This window comes from Lonchura striata, chromosome 2 (assembly GCF_050655825.1).
Source record: "Lonchura striata isolate lonStrDom1 chromosome 2, ASM5065582v1, whole genome shotgun sequence".
NCBI lineage: Eukaryota > Metazoa > Chordata > Aves > Passeriformes > Estrildidae > Lonchura > Lonchura striata.
In genome coordinates, this window is record NC_140704.1 from 119,894,460 (window position 1) to 119,915,183 (window position 20,724).

Genomic DNA, 20,724 nt, shown 5'->3' on the forward strand with positions numbered 1-20,724 from the left:
GAGGGTGAGAGAACAGAGTGGCAACTGCTGCTTGGGCTTAGGTACAGAGAAATTAGAAGAGATTGGTGCAAGGCTACATGCTCAGCAAGGCCACTGGTGACATATGAAAATACTAGAAGGGAAATTAAAAAAAAAAAAAAAGTGAAAATAAAAATAGAAGGGAATAAAAGAGTTTAAAATATGTCAATTGTTGGAGGAATGACATACACAGATATCTGAGATCATATGGAAACTAGAGACAAGGAGACACTGGCACATGTACAAGGCAAACAGGAGGTCATGGGTGTGTCAGCAGGAGGGGAGATGGTTCTGCTTCTCTGCTTGTCTAAACTGGGCAGAGGGAGGGGCTCCTTTGTTGTGGGCATGTAGGATATCTGTAGGATAAAAATTGCCACTCATCTGCTCTACCTGTCCTGCTAAGTAAACACATTCTCAATAATATCCCTGGGTGGTGTGGGTGCATTCTTGAAGCCATCCCACCCCACTGAATTTCCTGGTGGCTCTGCCAAATGAAGCAAATCACTGCCTGTTCATGGAAATGTGGATTGCTGTTTGATGCTTCTTTTCAGCTTCTTCTGGGCTGTGTGTGTGCTCTTTTGTTTGTTTGGTTGATTGGTTGTTTTGCTTTGGTTTGATTTGTTTCTTTTCATTACTTTAGCAGTTTACTACCTTTGCATTAATTCTATTTGCTTCCATATGTTCTTCCTGATATACAGTTGGCCTTACCAAGACATATGTATATATTTGGTACTATGGAGAACACATCTTAGTTTTAGATCAAAACTTTATATCAAGCAGCATTTTTATATCACTAAGCTAGTTCCATATTTTGGATTTTTTTATATTTAAATAATTTTTTAAAAAGGATTTTATACCTGCAATTCTCAGGAAAAAAATACTATGCTAGTTTATGCTATAAAAGGATGAGTGATGAGAAAGCCTTTTTTTGTTAGTTGGTGAGATGATATTTCCTGAAGCATTTAAACTGGATAAAGCTTGCAAGCTTCATGATGGAAAAAAAAAGAGAACCAGGGGAGGGAAGACCCTCTGAGCTGCAAATGTGATTCCTTGTCTCTCAGAAAAAAAAAAATCTGGAATTGTTTTATCTTCATTTTTATTTTTCTAAAGCATAACTAATGATATAACAATTCCATGTGGGCAGACTAAACAATAATCATTATGGACTAGGGTAAAGGAAAATACCATACTAAAGAAAAAAAAATATCATTTTATATTACCAAAGAAGTTTCATCACCTAGAGACAGTTTACACACTTAAACATTTTTAAATGTAATGCTCATTTCTAATCTTAAACTCAATTACTAGATTTTCCTCTCGCTCAGATCAGGGATGAAAACAGACTTTCTTCAAAGTGTGTTTGAAGTTCCCAGAAAAGTTGACTCTGCTGACTTTTTCTGTTCAGATTTTCATAGTAATTATCATAAGATATCTGAAGATTTTTCTAGTTGTAACTTCGCTATTTTTTGACAAAACCAGATGTTTAGCATTTCAATTATTTTCCCTCATCTTGGTTAGCTGTTATTCTTTTTTCTTCATTGTTTCTCAACTTTCTAAAGATTTAAAGTTCAAAGTGAAAAGTTTTTCCTCGGGAATGTGCAAAATATCTAATCTTTCATTTATCAGATATGATAGAAGAAAAGATCTTAGAAAATAACTCCAATTATGAGCTGCTTGGAAGCACAGTCTCTGAAATATATGTACAATAAGCTTGTATATAGTTTGAGAGGTAGTCAAGATTTATAAGCCTGCAAGTCTAGTGCAGTTTAGTTAAGTGAGGACATTGTGCCAAAAATGAAGTAGAAAGAAAACTACCCCTATTTGCTCAAGTTTGTAACATGAATGCTCACCAGGAAGGATAGCACTTTTCAGTCTAGTTTCACTACTTCATATGCAAAATTAATTAGCTCCAGAAAAGTATTTTTCTTAGCTGGCATTTCTGATGTTCCATTGGACAGTCATAGATTTAAAAAGGTTTTTCTGAAGACAAAAATAAGAGTGCAGCTATGAAATATTAGTTTGTCTAGAATATTGTCAGTTATATTGCTGATTATATTCCATGTTTGGTGGTCTTTTCCACAGTTCTAAAGCAAAGAGCATGCTGGGAAAATATCTAGTCTTTAAACCACATGATAACAAAACACCTTTATTCCTATCACTGTATTGGCCATCAAATATATCAATAGCTTCTGACAAAAGGCCACATATGTTTGTTCATTCCACAAGTGAATTAAATAATCCCAAGGGAGCAGATAGAACTGACCTGCACAAAGCTTCAAGGATTACCTAGCTGCCATGTTTCCTGGTTCAGAGTGTGACTGACATATGATGTGTAACATCATAATCAAAAGGCAAATTTCTCTCTCTCAGGTGGGGTTCTCTCACTAGACAGGTTAGAGAAAGTGAAATTATAATGGAGACATATAACAGCAGGATTTGACAGTGTCATCCACTACAATGTATTGACAGATATTGCTCCAAGTTATTCCTTAGAGAGGGAGTTTTCTTCCAAGAACCATACACTTGTGAACATGTAGATGAAGAAGCGGCAGTGCAATTGGGGGCAGGGCGAGAGGCTTTGCTCTGGTTCTCCCTGTCTCACTAAACACATGTAGTAAAATTGCAAGGGAGGCATAATTCAACAAAGTTTGCATGTTCACAGGAAATGGATTATAGCTGATGAAGTATGCTTAGAGCATAAGCACACTTCTCTATAGCTTACCTCAGCACTGCCCACTGTTAATGCCCTGTGAGTAGGCAATAAATCCTTTGGAGTGCTCAGCTAAAAAAATATAAAAAGGCATTTTCTGAGTTTTGCACTGTGCAGGAAGCAAGAGCAGATGTACCAAGATCTTCTATTGTGCTTCCCATAGTCTCTTGCCATACCTCCAACTTTCTGAATAGCAAGAAGTTAGGTTTTGCTTCATAGTCTTCCTCAGTATACAACTTTGTTTACACATGTGCCACTGTTGCAACATGGTTCAGTCCAGATCAGGCAAACAAAAATGGAAAATGTCCACCACCAAATATGCTGCTGCATGGAAGGTGACACACACTGGGGCTGGTTCTTTTCCACTCTGCATTATCGTAACACTAACAGATGCCCTGTTGAAACTGGGATGATTTACAGCAGACCTGCAGCAGCCTGGGGTAAAGCAGCAAACAAAGAACACATTGCCTTTGCTTTGATGTAACTACTAATATCCTATTTTTTCACTGTAGGAAGTTAAGACAAGCTCCTCTTGTACATACAAGGTCCACTGACAAATTCATTAATGTCAACTAGATATCAAGGATTCTCTAGAGCCTCTACTAGCCAGTGCTGTTCTCCAATGGGTGTAATTATATGTAAAGAACACTGAACTTTACTACCTGTGCTTATTCTTACTACATGTGCTTACTGCATGTGCTTTACTACATGTGTTTATTCTTTCTCTGTTTCTGGCAATTTTGTGCAGCATAAATTATTTTATCCACATGTTCTGTACAACTTAATTCTGCAAGGCATGGATTATACTGTGTTTGTTGCACATCACTGAGTTTAGCAAGGCCCTCCCTTGGTCCTTCTGTAGGTTTGTTAGACAACAATAATAATTGTCATTGATCACTATAAGGTGTGTTTGAAAGTCATCATTCTATCTAACATAAGTGCTTTGTGGGGGGAAAAAAAAGCAACCAAAACCCAAACAACAGCAACAAAAACCCACACAAACACCGCCATCCCTCTCCCCAATGAAAACACAAACAAATGAAAGGGAAAAAAAATAAACCCAAACACACACACAAAAACCCCCAAACAAACAAAAAATAAACCCAAAAACTGTGCAACAAGGAAGCTTCAGATGAATTTGAAATACCCTACTCCAAAGTTCATGCTTTATCCCTTCATTCCAAGGTCTTCCATGGAAAGGAGGCAACAGTGCTAATTAAGTGGGTAGCATCTAATCACAAAGTAAATGTCACTGAAAGCTCAAAGTGAACATCAGCCTCACATGTCATGTCTGTGGTGCTTCATTTACTATATTTTACCTCTAGCAAAACATGGGTTTTGGCTGAAAATCTTGAAAATAGTACTAGGCATAGACACCATTTCTTTCCCATTTTGTGTGAAGATAGGATTAAGACAGAGACTGTGACAGTTTCCTAAAAGGTTAGTTTTAGAGGAACTTGAAAGGAGTTTGATATATGAAATAGGTACATGGCATACAGTTATCAGAGTTACAGACTAATCTCTGGCTCCCCTGTGGCCATTATAATTTGGTTTTATTTTGGGCACCATCAAAGAACTCTGGAAATTCTGAGCTTCACATTATAAACACCAAAGTAGCCATAATTCTTCATTTATTACAACTCCTAAAATTTGTTTATAGGGACAGAATGGAAAGTTTATTAAAAATGTCCTTTTGATGCAATGCCTGGCATGTTGGAAATGCTATTAGTAATGATGAATAATGATCAGTGAAAGTACTGCTCAAGAGTAATGGAAACATACTCCATGCAATAATATTTATACTTAGCATTATACTGACTGTCAGTTGTATAGAAACGGCTGTGGTAAAGAGTTACTTTCAGAATGAACTCTATTCCTTTCTCAAGACAGATAAAATGTAGGTATGGCACAAGCTTAAAAGTCCCTGGTGGATAACTGATTTAAGCAAACCTTCATATGTTCACATACAGGAGATTTTTTTATTAAATCTGCTGCAGGGCTCTGGAACATTTAAGAGAAAGTTACTTAAGCTCCCTGTGGGAGAGAGAAGCTGGAAGCTTTTTCTTGTTCCCAGGTGTGCATATATGCATGGGACTGTGGACCTTGACAGCATTTTGATTTCATGTTGAAATGAAATTTAGGTGCACAGCATAGCTCCCTCCTCCCTGTCCCCATACCATATCATACTCCAAGCCCTGAAGCTGTGGTCTATAAATTTTTCTACTTCACTTTTGATCCCAATGACACTCTCTGTTCCCATCATGTGGAACAGTAGTATAGTACTCCTTACTCTAGTAATAAATTCCAAATGGCCTGTGTAAGGAAGCTCTTTTATAAAACTATTTAAATAGATGTTCTGATGGTTTAATCATCTTCTCTTGTTCTCATGCTGCAGGCCTGCAAGATTAGTTCCACATTCATCTTAACCTCTGCTTTCAGGATTTTGTAAACCTCTTATCCATCCCTCTTGTCTTCAAATTGAAGAGCCCTGGCCTTGTGAGCAAAGGGAGAAGCTCTTCATCCTTGGCCATTTTATCTGACACCTTCTCTATCTTCTTCAAGTCGTCTTGCTTCCCAAGATACAAGAACCTGAAGTGCACATTGAACTCAAGATATCAGTTTATCACATTTTTATGCAGTAGCAAAATTATGTTCTTTCTTCTCAAGATTCTTCTGGATGGTACAAAACAGCTTGTTTCCTCCGGCTATTCCTGCCCATTTAGCCAATTATTTCAGCCAGTGAATGTCACTGAATAACTATAAGATATCCTTCCCAATTTGCAGTTCTACTACATTGTGCTAGAAATGGTTTGGAGTATTTTTCCTAGGTAATTTTTCCTAGGTAATTTTTATCTGTAAGCTCATTTCTCATGTTTTATCTCACCCAGGCTTATGAAGTCCTTCTGGAATTTCTTGCCATTGCTACAGCACCTTACTTTCCAGAAAAATTTAAACTTATCTGGAAACTTGTCATATTCACACCCCCTTTCTTTCAGGTCTCTTGGGAAAAATTAAGATCATATGGATCTATGACACATCAGGGAGACAGGATTTTCCTTCACAGAAGTCACACTGATTCTTGCTCAGGTAAGCACATCTGGCCTGCTCAGTGTTCCTGTTCTTCAATATAGACTGGAAAGTCTTTAATCCCATTCTTTAACATATACTTTATGGTTAGTTATATATAACCTTTGCTAGTACAGATAGCACTGCAATTGATAGTTTTCAGGATACTCTTCTGGGCCCTCATTCTACAAGAAATTGATGGTGGGAATCCATCTGCCACCCATCACAGGGACTGTTTGTGGCCCCATGGTCACATGCCTGGGTGGATGTTCTGCAGTTTCACACGAAGGTCAGCCTTTGCTGATGCTGCCTGGACTGGGTGACCTACTGACTTCCAGCTTATCCATTTAGTCCTGTACTTGAGTAATAATTATTTCAAATATATCTATCTTCTCTCACGGCTCTGCAGCAAACACCATTTCTCACAAAGTGCTGCCTTCTACAAGGAATTCACTGAGCTTTTCTGCTGTGGCCTTCGTTAGATGAGTGCTGCTTTTACACACTTGTCATCAGTATTCCCACCAGTTCCACTCCTAAGTATTTAAAGAACTTTTGTTATCAGTTTGGAAATCCTTTATAAGGTATACTTGAAATTATTTTTAGAGCTCTCAATTTCCTGCTTATGTTTAACCTCACTTTGGCAAGCTCTCATTTTCTAAAACACTTTTGCCTGTGATTGTCTTCGAAACTTTCCCACTGATCCCATGGCAGCTTTTTCGGTGATGTATTTTTTTCTTTTTAAATGGTGGTGTGCATTTCACCTTTCTCCCAATAATATTTCTTACAGATTGCAGGCTGTTTTGTGTTTTACACTTTGGAATGTCCCCTTTTTGGATTTTGGGGCTCTACTCTTTCTTTTTGTTTGTTTCTTTTGTTGTTTCTTACTGATATTGTCTTTTTTTTTTTTTTCCTTTTTTTTAATATAATATTTTTTTCTTGAAATTGCAAAGCTACATAGTGTATTGAGCATAGTTTTCTACATAGAAAAAGCTACTTGTATTATGGTTTCTATTATAGAAAGGCTATCCCACTAGTAGTTTTTGAGGTATTGTGTGCACTCCTACTACTACCACCAAATTCAGAACCACATCTTTTCCAGAATCCTAAGACTTAATTTTCTTGTGAGTAGCCACTCACTATGTTAAAAAATGCTATCTCTACATTTCCTCCTAATGAGGCATTGATCCAATCAGTATTTGAATAATTGTTTTTCCATAATTAATAACTGATCTGATACCTGTTCTAGTACTTAAGATATTTCAGGTAGGCCATAGTGCCAATTGTTATTCAACTCAACACAAAAAGAGTGACATCCACACTTCCACACGGTAGAAATTTAAGTGATTTTCTGTGCTGAGGTCAAGGACATCCCTAAAGATTTTAATCAAAAAAATAATATTATTTTCTTTAAACACATCAGTCTGGGATTTTTTGTAGTTGAAATATGTTCTGGTTGTAGATCATGTTTTGGGGTATTATTAATTATGCATTTTCTGTAAAGGATAAAGTCTTGCACATTGCTTGAAATTGCCAAACTATGTTGACATTTTTTTACTTCCTTAGCATATAGAAACAATTCATTATTTATAGCTCTGAGATGACATGCTTTTGGAATACTTCTGAAACAGAATTCTCCATTTCTTTTGTGTTACAGTAAACCTTTTGTCAAGGGTTGTAAACAGGATTTATTCCATTTCACCATTTAAACTCGAATTCTCACTTTGCCCTTTGTATTTCCTAATTACAGAAGGATGATGGTTTTTTTCTAAGTGTTTTATTTCAGAATAAAGTTCTTTGTGTGGCATCAATGGGCAAGTTATATTGTTTCTGATGTCAGGCAGCAATAAATTAGCTTCCCATTTGGTCTCATTCTTGTCAACTTGAGATTTATTTAGCCAACATATCGAAAATCAGAACAAAAATAAGACTCTGTGGGCTTGAGTAATTTAATACCAAACACAGGACTGAGTTGTTAGTGACTCTTAACTTCCTGCAGCTGTTATTTACCTGTTCAGGATATAGAGGAGACCACTAGAGAAGATTGAGAGGAGACAATTCTAGGATCTGTAGTGCTGAATACAATAATTCCTACCATTATTTCCTCACATCTTCTGGATGCTATTGCTAGATTTACTTTCACCCTGAGTGAAAACAGTGGAGGATTTGGATTTAGGTGAACTACCTGAAAAGAGTGGTGTCCCTCAGGGTTCTGTTCTGGGACTGGTGTTCTTAATATCTTTATTGATGACATAGACAATGAAAGCAAGTGCACCCTCAGCAAGTTTGCAGATGATGTGAAGCTGAGCAGTGGAGCTGATATAATAGAGGGGCAGGATGCCATCCAGGGGCACCTGGACAAACTTGACATTTGGGCCGATATTAACCTCATGAAGCTGGATAAATACAAGTGCAAGATGCTGTGCCTAGGTCAGGGTAATCCCAAGCATGAATACTGTCATGGGTAACTGAAAGGTTATTGTATTCCATATTTTCCTCTGCCCCAAAAATAGTTACTGTCTCTTTAAGACCTAGCACCATGACTGAAAATGGCATTTCAAGGGGGACATGGGATTATTCACTGTTATTTCTTGCCTGTTGCTTTTTCACTTGTTAGAAAACTGTTATTTTTTTACTCATATCCATATTTCATTTCTCTTTATTGGTGGAAAAGTATTGGTTGAAACTAAAGGGAGGTAAATAATTTTAAAGTGTCTACCTATTTAAATTATGATTACTTCTCCCAAGCTGTACTTGTCTTAAATTAAGACAAGTACAGATTGGGAGAAGTACTCAGAATCACAGATTCACAGGTTAAACTGAGTTTGAAAGGACTACAAAATCATGAAGTACAACTCCTGCCTGAGAGCACTGTCCAAATGCCTCTTAGCTCTATCAGGCTTGGAGCTGTGACCATTTCCCTGGGGAGCCTGTTCCAGTGCCCAACCACCCTCTGGGTGAACAACCTTTTTTAATACCCAACCTAAACCTCTTCTGACACAATTTCAGGCCATTCCCTCATGTCCTGTCACTGGGCATCACGGAGAAGATTTGTGTGCTAGGCTGTACCAAAAGGTGTAACCAGAAGGCCAGGGGAGGTGATTCTGCTCCTCTGCTCTGCCCTCATGTGACACCCCCTGGAGTACTGCATCCAGGTCTGGGGTCCTCAGCACAGCAAAGATTAGAGCTGTTAGAGTAATCCAGAGGGCCCTGTAGATGTTCAGAGGTATGGAGAACCTAACCTGTGAAGAAAGACTGAGATAGCTGGATTGTTCAGCCTGGGAAACAGGTACCTCTGGAGAGATCTCATTGTGGCCTTCCAATAACTTAAGTAGGCTTTAAAAAAAAAGAGAGACTTTTAACACAGGCAGATAGTGATAGGAAAGGGGGAATGGCTTTAAACTACAAGAGGAGAGATTTACATTAGATGTTAGGAATAAGTTCTTTACTCAGAGGGTGGTGAGACACTGGAACAGGTTGCCCAGAGAAGCTGTGAATGCCCCATTGCTGGAAGTTGTCAAGGCCAGGTTGAATGGGTCTTTGAGCAGCCTGGTCTAGCGGAAAGAGTCCCTGCCCATGGCAGGGGTTTGGAATGAGGTGAATTTTAAGGTCCCTTCCAATTAAAACCATTCTATGATTCTAGAATTCTATTATATTCCACACATGTCTAAGACAGGCTGGTTAAGATGGTAGTGAAATCAGAGGATATCTTTCTCACATGATTTGAAGAAGCTTGTCTATCTCTGTCCTTTTTACTTCCTCCAGTGTAACATCTCTGTGTCTTTCTGATTGTCCATGTGGTGGCAGTCTCAAAGTATATTTCACCTCCTCTTGGCAGGAGAATTTTAATTAATTCTTTAATAGGTATTTGGGTCCTTATCAATTTAGGAATGGGCAAAATAACCCACTGTGAAAAAAAGTGAGTCTTAGTAAAACCAAGAGAATACTTTGTTATGCATGACTTCACAGCTGTTGCTCAGTAGAGTAGATAATGTCTGCTCCCTTGCTCCATACCCATGTGGTGTGGCACCACATGCTGCCTCATGCTTACTTCTCTTCCTTCCTTAACAGGGCAGCCTCAAACAAAGACTCTGGAGAGCCATTTGCAGATGTGAGACATTGTACTATTTTGAGAAGTAGGAGTTGGCACAGTCCAAGGGATGTGAAGAGTTATCCTAATGACTAAATGCTTCAGAAACCTATGGCTAAAACAGTGTCCACTTCACTGTGACTAAAGAGCCTTCATCATGCTTTAGCTATGAATAGTGGCCTTGCTTAGTGGTACACAGAAGAGGAAAATCTCATTTTGCTTGTGAGGCACATGAATTCGTCATTAAACTCTAAGAGGTGTGATCTTGTTGTTTTGTCCTTCACATCCTTTATGCATCCCTGTTACTTGAGTCATAATCCTAGTGTGACAAGAGGTCATGCTGTGGTGGTTGGAGTAGTTAAAGTTTTTAATCCTTCAATGAAGATATGAAAGGGACACAGCTGCAATGGCATTTTCTCAACCATTGTGCTGAGTTCATGCCTTTGGAACTCAATTTGCTGCTTAGTTGTCAGAGTCCTACAGTGCTATGAGAGTCCTCTGCCTTTGTAGGCATAACACATAAACATAACATAGCTTGAACTGGAACATGGGATGGGTGAGAGAGAATAAGCAGCTTCTTCAATTTGAGATGTTCTATGTAAGTATTTTCTAGAAAATGATGCAAGGTATGTATTTTAAGTACAGGCATGGTTCTTACAATGGTAGATGTATGCCATTTATAAAGGAAATAACAAAATAATTTTTTAAAAAATTTAGGAAGTGAAACATTTCTGTATATTTCTCTCTGAGTCTGAAAGAGTGTTTTCACCTCATTCAGACAGATGTAAATAAATCTTTTGTCTGTTCACTCAGCTGTATTTGACCAGTAAGAGCTTTAAGTGATTTTCTGGACAACTCAAAATGTTCTAGTGCAGATTGGAAGCTGAGAAAAACCAATCACACATCCTAATGTAAGTGGAGAAATAACCATAGAAACAAAGCAAACAAATATAAAACCCTATGAATAGTATTACTACACAGGGAAGAATCTTGATGAAGTGTGAAGTATGATACAGGGCAGCTTGCTTGGGGTTTTACTGGTATGAGTGGTATGCCTCTTAGTTTATTAGCCAGGAGTAAAAATAAAAAACCTCTGAGGTGAACTACAGGGAATTCAAGTCAAGCTTTAAATATAGCCACTGAAATAGGAATTTAATTTAAAAGTTTTAAAAATGATCAGGTTTTAGAAAAAACAAATTGTTTCTAGAATGTCTCTATTGAAATTCATTGGCCACTTAATTAGATACCTAGACATACAGTAAACATTAATTGAAATCCAGTGGACATGTAATTTGACAAACAATATTTTGTATAACTAAATATATTACCAAATGTTTAATTACTTGGCAAGCCCAGATTATTTCATGTTATAAGAAAAGATGTTCCAGAAAATTATTCAGGAAAGTCAAAGAAAATGACAACTTTTGCAATAACATACTTTTACATGCTGATAAACATGTACATATGGCCACAATTTATAACAGTGTTCAATGATTTTGTGTCCTTAGGGTCTTCTGAAAGACCCTAAAAATGGACCCCATTTCACAGGATAAATATTTAGTCTATTCAAAACCTCTTGCAGAAGTCTTAGAATGGGCATCCTGAAATGTGTATGGCCATCATAGCATGCCATTTGTTTTTTAATTCTGGTAATAATCTATGTATTTTGCTGAAGTCTTAGTTCATGCCACAAGTAAAAGAAATAAACAATAGAATATTTTAAGAAAGATGAGTTCAGGAAGTAAATGATACAGCTTTACTGAAGTGAATCTGGTACTTGAAAGATGACACAAAAATGCCCTAAAATCCCACATAATCAGTAATAAAAACAAACTGCGGATATGTATAGCTATTTCACATTTTTCTCTCTTTTGAAGACTCAGCCTTGAGCATTAATATATTCAGCTCTACATATTTACTCATCTTCTGGTTTTATTGTGCAATTGTAGGAAAGGTATCACATTTGGAGTAGGAACTGACCCACTGGGAACTGGACCAGAAACTTCTCAAAAATAAAGTGACAAAAAGATATGACTACTATTGCCTGGGATAAATACTTTTAAAGAAATTTTAATTTAAGCTGATGATAGAAAATAAATCCTAATTATGAAAATCTTCAGTTCTTTCTGATTTGGGGTTTATCAGCTTATAATAAAACAGAAAGAAGTTACTGCTATCTGTTCTGTCAGTGTCAATATAGGAATACAATAAGCATGCTTTCATGAAAGGCTACTAAAATGGCAAATTCCAATCCAGACATGCATTACTATGAAATTTGATCTGAACTTTCTCATTGTGCTAGCCTGCCTCTCTTAAAGAATTTAGGAGCCATTCCCCTGCCCCCTCATCTAGTCAGCTGTACATATGGCATACAGTGCTTGTCTGCCTGGGCAAGAAGAATAAGCATAACAATGCTTTCTGCTTAACAAAACTTGACCAAAAAATGACTGATTTACTCTGCTTCTGAAAAATGTGACCCATTTATAATGCCCTCTCAAAGGCTAGACGCCCACCAAACTCAGCTATCTACCCCTGTAGGCTTGGCTGTGAATTGCACTGGATTTAGGTGCCAAAATACTTTATAACTCGTCTCCCATTGATTTAGGCCAAATGCAAACAAGTCAAATACTCAACTTTTTCATCCTTTCTGTGTCTTAACTTTTTTCCAGCATTGAAGAGAGATGAGCAAAAGATCACTATAGAGGAAAAGATCCTTAAGAACAACTGCAATTTAAGAGTGTCATGTAGTCCACAGAAAACTAGGCTGCTCAAAAGAATTCACAGACATTATGGAAAACACAGCATCTGTCTTAGTGCTCTTTGGGGAAAAAGAAGCTCCTACAAATATTACAGCAATATTTAGAGAAATAAAATGGACCTGGACAGTCATTCTTCACAGCATGAGAGAGACTTAAATGAAAGGGAGATGCAATGGATGCTAAATTGGATAAATTAACAAAACGTGTGCATGCAACAGGGGAAGAAATAAGTAACACTGAAGAAAGGGAAGACAAAACAAAGAGATCTATGAACTGAGACAGAGTGTTGATTTTTAATGTTGAACAAAGCAGGAAATTTAGAAAACAGAAGCCATTGTACTCTTGTTAAAATTGAAAGTATAGAATTGGACAATGTAATGCTTTTTGTTCAAATCTTGTTCAATTACCTTTTTGAGCATAATAAAAAAACCTCATCACATAGTCTAAAGGACCAAATCTAAGTTCTTCTGAGACCTGACAATAGTGTTGAGATTCCAAGATAAAGACTATATTAATCAAATCAGGTAATACTGATATGGGGCAAGAGTCTCTGGCAATCAAGATAAGCAATTGCTCTGTACCTAAATCTGAGTATCAAAATCCTATAAACACAGAAGAATAAAACTCTTTCAGAGATTCATTGGTAGGAAGAAGACTAGAGCATGCAGAGATGTATTAAACTATTAAAAAACCAAAGATGGTCTTCCAATTCTTCTCAAGATTTTTGAAAATATGCAGAATATTAACTAATCTCTTTCAGATCTTCAAATCAGTTTGATACCTTTGAAATAAACATTGACATTTAAGACAGTGTTTAAGAAAAAATTGTATATTCAGTGTGTATCTCAGTGTGTACTGAGATAGGTGATTAAATTGTCTCTTCTTTAGGAGTTATGTATCTGCTGAAAGTGTATTTTTCAAGCAAGGATTACTGGTTGACATAATTATACATTCCTCATTCTTCTTTGTTTATTTGTTTGTTTGTTGTTTTGGTTTGGTTTTTGTTTACTTTTGGGTTTGTTTTTTCTTGCTGTGAATAGCATATTGACTTTGAGAAAATACTTCTCTGCTCGCAGGTTTGAGGGCTGAGTTGGGGAGGCGGCAGGATTTAAGGTAATTTCTGAGAAAGACTTCAGGAAAAAAATTGTATTTTCTCTGACAGTTCTCTAAATAGAGACATTTCTTGAAGAAAAGTTGCTTTTTAGACACCTGGCATTATCATTTTGAAATTATAGTAATTCTATCCTGTGTCAAGTTGCTGTTTTACTTGGTTTAATGACTGCTCCATGTAACTAAAGGAAAACAAGGTATATGAAGGAAATACGGGTCCTGCAGTTCTGATTTATCCTCCAGTGGGAATCCTCTCTGTAAGATCCCAGCATTGACAACTACTCAGGTGGCAGGAGAGTCAAATAAAGACTTTGAAATATAGATGAGTCATTTACTGGGGAAGTATTTGCTGTCTCACAGAGCATGGCCTGAAGATAAATTGTCCATTCAGGTGTGGAACAGTAAAGGACAACCTTTCAGACCCCCTTATGTGCTTAGTACAACCTACCTGAATACAGTCTCCTCAGTGCCTACATCAGTGTCCCCTTGGGTCTGCTGCAGCACAGCTCTGTTTGGTTCTGTCCAATCTTGACTTCAGGATTGTTGCCTTGCTTATTGTTATCTCTCCTGTCCAAAATCCATTCTTAGAATTTCCTCTTTCCCCATGTCTCATAAATTGGTATTTTCAAATTTATAATGACTATGCGTTTGATAAGATAATCAGCCTCTACTATCAATTATTAGACTCTTTCATGATCTTGGTATTTCTTTACTCATCTTAATTTCTGTGTCTGGCTGTAGACAATCTAAAATCTTCAAATACTCAATGGACAAAAACCTCTCTTTAATGTTCACCTGTTTGCCATCCTACTGATGCAAAGGAATCATCACAATTTTGTGCTTTTCTCATTTGTTTCTTCTTATTCTTCAAAACCAAATCTAGTCACTGAATTAATGTGTAGGAACCTGGATTGTACCTAACCAAATCTATCAAAAGATAAAACACTTTCCCCTTTCCTTAGCCTACCTCCTTATATGGCACTAAACTGTTAGAATACTATACTAGGATGTGACATTCAAAGAAAAATAGATTTCCAATACTACACTGTACACTGCAGTCATGACCAGACCTCCAGGGTTTCAGCTGCCCTGAAGGGTAAACTGAACTATGCTGGTTTGGGACTTCTGTATTTTAAAGGTGGATTTGCCACTGCTTTACTGTGAACTTCATCAGAGTTTCCTAGCCTACTACTTCTCATATCATGCTGGGGAGGATCACATTGCAGATGGCTTCAGGCGAACATCTTTGGCCAAGTGAAAACACTTTCCCCTCTTCTCATTTTTGATATAAGCTTGCCAAAAAAACAGTAATGCAATTTCTAAAGCTAATGTTTTATTTAAAGAACAACAAAAACAACCAAACTACAGTAAAAATAATTCATTAAATAGGGGAAGACCCAGAAGAACTGAGTGAGACAGATTGAAGATGTTTGGAAACAGATCAACCTCCTAGCCCTTATGTTCTTGAAGTGTTTACCTTTTTTCCATATTGCATTGAAAATCAGTATTTTTCAGTTCAAGTAAAGCTCTAGTTTGTCTCACTACAGATCATCCTTTTGACTTTTCAGGAAAGTCTTACCTGGAACTCCTGAGACCTGATTTGGGACTGCTTCCCTTTTTAGACAGGGCACTTTTTTTGAACATACCATTTTCTCTCTGCCAGTACCAACACTCCAGAAAGTTCTCCAGAACCCATCAAGCTGATTCGGGCTACTATGGAAGTAATCTTTCTTTTCATCCTGCTTTTCAGGAGAAAATGCCTCAGCAAGCTCATTGGCTCAGATAAGGTAAACAGAACACTTTCTTAGTCCTTGCACAACCGCACAACCTTTTTACACAATAAAAATGAGACAGCATCCAATGCAATATAAAATTCTTAAATTAAATTGAAATAATTGCCTAGCACTGTCTGAAATTTCTATCTTGAGAGTCTGTATCACTCGAAGTCACACCTTTTTCCTCAGCCTCTTTCCTCCTTCCTGGAAAGCTCTCCAGGAGAGAGCTTTGCTCCTTTTCTGTCTTGAGTAGAAGCAGCCTTGTGATTGCTGTTGATTCTCACTCATCTCATGCTGTTTGTCTGGTTTTTAGGGCTATCTGTGCTGTCACTTGTTGTCAATGTCCCTCTGTTCCTTTTCTGGCTTTCATTGATGTCATTCTGTTCTTCACTTTGTCAAGGTGATCTTCACTCTCTCAGTGAGCTGAGCTCTCCCTGCCATTTGGAGACCTTCCACTAGAATTATGATTTTCTGCCCACCCAAAACCTGAGAATCATCTGCCCTCTGTATGAGCTTCCCTTTTGACCTGACTTTTTGAAATCCCAGGAGTTGCATGTGGATGCCAGAAATCTGACTTCTACAATGTAAATATTTGCTTGAAGATCTATGTTACACTCACACCCATGAAAGAAGTTGACAGAAGATGAGACTAGCTATGAACAGCTCTATGCATTGTTATGTAATATGAAAAATAGTTAATTTAAAAATTAGTCTAAATTCAAGTCACACTATTGACTTTAAACTTGCATACTTCAAATTCCCATCTGTAAGCTGCTTGTTGCATAATATTATCTTCTGAACTCTTCTGGTTTTGTGCAGGAAAGTGGATTCCTATTTGAGAGGTATTCTGATGATGCAGGAAGGTTTCCTATAGTAATGCTCCCAAGGGAAAAAAACAATTACTTAGTGTTTGGTTTGTTCAATATATACATAGCTTTATATACAGTGCTTGGTTTATTCAGTACATGTTGCAACCTGAGTTGGTTTCCTCCTGAGTTGTGCCCACCCTTCCAGCTGTCCCTCAAGGTGTCCCCTCCCCTTGTTCCAGACCCTTCTCTGCCTGTCAAGGCAACCCGGCCCCTTCTGCCCTGCCTGTCAAGGCAACCCTGCCCCTTGTTCTGGAAAATTCCCTGCCATTCATTCCCTGAACCAATCCCTAACTGAGCCCTCTCTCCTGCCCCCATCATAACTGGTTGTTACCCTGAAACCCCACCGCCAGTGCTACCCCATTGGCTGTCCTGTTAAATCCACCCCTTGCTTTGTGACACTTTATAAACCCATGCACAAAGATGCTTGGGGTTCTTGTCCTGGCCCTTGAACCTTGTTGGAGTGGTGTCAGCTGTCTCTGCATCCTGACTCCTTCAGTAAGCTGGTTGGAACTTCAAGACCTGGAGAATCTCCTCTGCCTTCTTTACCCAGGCCCTGCCTTGCTGCCTTGGAGCGTTGCTTCTCAGGTTAGAGCTGTGAGAGCTCTCAGGTTCCTCAGGTTCTGTCTGTGCCTTTGCCCCAGCCAGGGCAGTTCCCGCTCTTGTCACTGCTCAGGAACATCGGAGGTATCCCAGGCTCTGGTAGGTGGTGGTGAGTATATATGTAACTTTGGGCCATAGGTAAAAAGAGAAAAATAAATAAATATTGAATTTTTTTTTAAATGAGCACTGTCCAGCCTATGTAGAGAAGGAGGCAAGAATTTTGTGAAAAGCTCGGATAGATAGTGGTCAAGGAACTAAATATGTTATTTTCAATATGTTGATATGTAAATATGTTATGTCAATAATGACAACTAATACACCAGGAACTGAACAGAGTCTGTCCAGTCCGCTGTAACTGTGGCATTGCCTAATGTGAAGAGGAATTACTTAAAACTTTGGTAAAGTTGTTTTAACACAAGTTTTGTGTAAAAAATCAGAAATACATGAGTGGCATGAAGAGGGCTGGTTTTCCTCATGTGGAGTTGGTCTGTTAATAATCCATGATAACATTAAAAACTCATCCTATGGCCAGCTATAAAAATAATGTTGGAGTAACTACTCATAATATTACAACTGAAGTTAATACCTCTTGAAGAAATCAATTCAGGCTGTATTATCATTTTGACAGTGACTGTTTTTGGCTTTCATGTTCTACCTTTCATCAGTTTATGAGAACTAATCCTATTTGTAAAACAAATTGCAAATATTATGGCATTTTGATTGTTACTATGTGCAGTAATTGCTGACATATATAAACTTATATACAGCAGATATTGCATCTTGATGAGACCAAAAATACATGATCCACACGTTCATCCTTACTAAGCTCCTTAAAATTTAAGAAAGAACAAGCTATTTTTACTAACTGCTTGTTTAGAAATAGTTATTGAACTATTTATGGGCTCTTATTTCTCACCATTACTTTTCAATTTTTGAAAACAATTATTTTGTAATATTCAAATAACTTTTTAAGAGTTTGTGTGGAAAAGGAAAGCATTTAACTCCTCTGGGAACTATTCTCTGTCTCCACAGAGCTGGATGACATTTCCTGTCCCAATTTTAATCTGTATTAATAGGAATTATCTCCAAATCCTTCTGTCAGGTTGGCACATACACTCTGAAACAGCACAATAAACTGGATCAGAAAAATCTATATCAAGATCTAAAACTACATGAGATATTCCACTAGATTATACTTGACTGGAAAACAGCTAAATTTCATGGTTCATTTGCAGCCATTACTGTAGAAATTATTTGAATGGGAATACATATACAACTAAATTAAGCTGGGTTTGGTCCATTATGATAGTAATTCATGTTGAGAAATTAAGTTATTTTCATATTTAGAGTCAACAATGAATGTTTTAAATCAAATTATTTGGGCACATTGTTACTAAATATACTGACTATTTAGAAGGAAGAACATTGGTAAAAGACTAATCAATAGGCATTCTAATTATGTCAGTAAAATATCAAAATAAGCTTCACAATTTGAGACAATTACTTTAGAATTAGTGAACCTTTCCTCCTCTTTGCAAAAAAAAAAAATATATGTAGTATCAATATGCTTGCCAGCTAATCTAAGTATTGCCAGTGTGCCAGTAAATGTCAGTAAATGTATGACTCAAGTAAAATTTAGGCTACATGGAAAGTTCTAAAAGTGAACCCACAGAGAGACAGAGAGAAAAAAATATTTACAATGAAGAGTTTGTTCTTCACTGAGTTATAAAAAAAGCTGTATAAATTTTTGACAAGAAGACATTTGAATTAAAAGACCTAGGTAAGAGCAAAAATATAAAGCTAAGTAGTTACTGTCATATATGGAAAATGGAATTCAAGCACAAAATTTTATTAGTATGCATATATCACAAATGGAGTTCTGTAGTGTAAATTGTTATAGCTGTGCTAGAAAGTCAGAACATTTTGGTGCGTTACAAATTTTATTCCTTGAGGTGATTTTTGTCCATATAGTTACTGAAATATTGGCAGGACAGACCTAGCCATATAATTATTTAGAACCTTAGCAGCAGGCAACCACAATAAACCATTGTAAAGACTTCTGTAATTATACTCTCCTTGATACCCAGAATGAGATAACAAAGAAAACAAAACCACCTCTGAGTCGGAAGGTGAAAATTAATGAAATCCACTTTGTCAAAGTGTGAAAATTTGCGTCATGAGAAACACAGAAGTTATAATGTTGTTTATTGAAAATCCTTGTTCAATCAGAATACTGTGAGTTTGTAAAGGCAAATGTAAGCATAAAATGTACTGCTCAGATCTATACTATTCATCTACAGGGTGAATATTCACCCTGCCTTCCCTAACCTCCGGGGTGCATTCTCAGCTGATGTGAATCTAGATAGCTCTTTGTTTACTCCAAGTTCTCCTCATTAGAGCCTCCATAATCCTCATCAGTAATTTCCAGTGTCATTCCCAGAATAATAGGCAGTGCTATGGGCATCCATTTTACAAGCACTTGAAGTGAAATTTATATTAGTGTAAATGTCCAGCACACTCTTCTTTGCAGGGTTCAGTTTCTTTCTAAGCCCTTGGAAGCAAAAAGGATGAGACAAAACAGGAACATGCCCAGAAAAAAAAATTATCTTTTTCTGTTAGTGGATGTTGAAAGCCACAAAGAAGGTAAGCCAAGAACAAAATGTAAGGATCAGCTGTGCAGACTGTAGATATTGGTTGGAAGGATTCTGCTTCCCAAAGCCCTCAAAGCTTTAGACAATGATTTTATGCAGATGGAGCATATTTCACCCAAGGGGAGAAGCCAGTGCAATGCATGGCTTTTCAAAGAGTATGCATCAGCTTTGCAAACTAAATATCGTTTATCAATTATTAACATTCAGGAAAAGGTGACTAAAGTCTATCTGTGATGCTATAGTGAAATTAGATGAGAACTCAAAAAGCACTTAGGATAAATAATAGATGATTAACATGTCATATAAATCAGTGTATCATGTTATTTTAATTTGTTTGCTTTTTCTCCTTTTTTTTTTTATTCTTAGCTTATATCCTTACTCATTTCATAATAATGTTAAATTTCATTCTCTTATGTATTAGGGGTAATTTTTGTTTTATTTATGGGTTATGGTAGAGTATAGAAATTAATAAGAAAATTGCTAAGTGTTGTAGTAGTGTATCATTCTACTGCTGACATTTAAAAACTGAAGAGCTGTATGTTAGACCTGCCTTTTCCTTATGGGTACCTGAGACTGTTCAATTAATAAAAATGTGTGCAATAAATCTATTAACTTAATTAAATATCTACAAATAAATATTCAAGTACGATTTAATAGACTTTTAAGAACAGGATAGAGAATAATAATAGCAATAGTTAATAATGATATTCAGCATCTCAGGAGGGGTTTATGGTTCTTTCTTGAAGATGGATATATATTTTTGATGATTTAACACCATATACAGTTAAAGTTTTATTTCATAGATCTGTCATTTTCCCTTGCTTATCTTCTCTCTTACCTGTCCTATCATCCATAGCTGGAGGTCAGTTTTTTTCTCTTTTCTGTGATGAAACCCTTGTTGACAATCCTAAAAGAGGAATGTATGGATACCTAACCATGTAAGTGCCTTCCCAGCGAGAAGCAGAGCCCTGGCAACAGCACAGTACAGAGCAGCACAGGTCTCTCAGTGGCTTCCAAATATCCAGTGGCTACCAAATGTAGTTTGCTATTACAGGTGTGCAGACCTAGACTTTTAACAG

General features: G+C 37.0%; 1 long non-coding RNA gene across 15 annotated transcripts in view; it reads left to right on the top strand.

The window, feature by feature from the left end:
* Window positions 1–20,724, top strand: part of LOC144247157 (uncharacterized) — a 180,449-nt gene that overhangs the window by 117,295 nt on the left and 42,430 nt on the right. For 2 of the 15 annotated variants that reach the window (XR_014953428.1, XR_014953434.1), the window contains exon 1: window positions 10,634–17,103. This is a non-coding gene — a long non-coding RNA (uncharacterized LOC144247157). Of the gene's footprint in view, window positions 19,638–20,724 lie in introns of those variants that run through there. The other 13 variants (XR_014953432.1, XR_014953431.1, XR_014953435.1 and 10 more) reach the window with 13 other exon arrangements.